This window comes from Bombina bombina, chromosome 6, assembly GCF_027579735.1.
Source record: "Bombina bombina isolate aBomBom1 chromosome 6, aBomBom1.pri, whole genome shotgun sequence".
Taxonomy (NCBI): Eukaryota; Metazoa; Chordata; class Amphibia; order Anura; family Bombinatoridae; genus Bombina; species Bombina bombina.
In genome coordinates this window covers 810,554,482-810,555,381 of record NC_069504.1, presented here as the reverse complement: position 1 = coordinate 810,555,381, position 900 = coordinate 810,554,482, and positions in this window count along the sequence as shown.

Sequence of the window (900 nt, the reverse complement as noted above, 5' to 3'; positions counted from 1 at the left end):
CCTTGTTGCACAGTTAAAATTCAATCACAGTCTTCCTGCTTCTTCCTCCTTGATCCAGGATGTCTCCAGAGAGCTCAGGGGTCTTCAAAATTCATTTTTGAGGGAGGTAATCAGTCACAGCAGACCTGTGACAGTGTGTTTGACTGTGATAAAAACGTTAACTGTTAAATTGATTATCCGTTTTGGGTATTAAGGGGTTAATCATCCTTTCTTCTGTTATGTGTGATCAGTCCACGGGTCATCATTACTTCTGGGATATAACTCCTCCCCAACAGGAAATGCAAGAGGATTCACCCAGCAGAGCTGCATATAGCTCCTCCCCTCTACGTCAGTCCCAGTCATTCTCTTGCACCCAACGACTAGATAGGATGTGTGAGAGGACTATGGTGATTATACTTAGTTTTTATGACTTCAATCAAAAGTTTGTTATTTTAAAATAGCACCGGAGCGTGTTATTACTTCTCTGGCAGAGTTTGAGGAAGAATCTGTCAGAGTTTTTTACTATGATTTTAACCGGAGTAGTTAAGATCATATTGCTGTTCTCGGCCATCTGAGGGAGGTAAAGGCTTCAGATCAGGGGACAGCGGGCAGATGAATCTGCATTGAGGTATGTAGCAGTTTTTATTTTCTGAATGGAATTGATGAGAAAATCCTGCCATACCGTTAAAATGACATGTATGTATACACTTCAGTATTCTGGGGATGGTATTTCACCGGAACTACTCTGTTAAAGGTCACTAATCCTTTTTAATAACTATTTATCATGTTAAACGTTTTTGCTGGAATGTAGAATCGTTTACATTGCTGAGGTACTGTGTGAATAAATATTTGGGCATTATTTTCCACTTGGCAGTTTTTTTGCTTTAATTGTGACAGTTTCGTTTCTCTTCACTGCTGTGT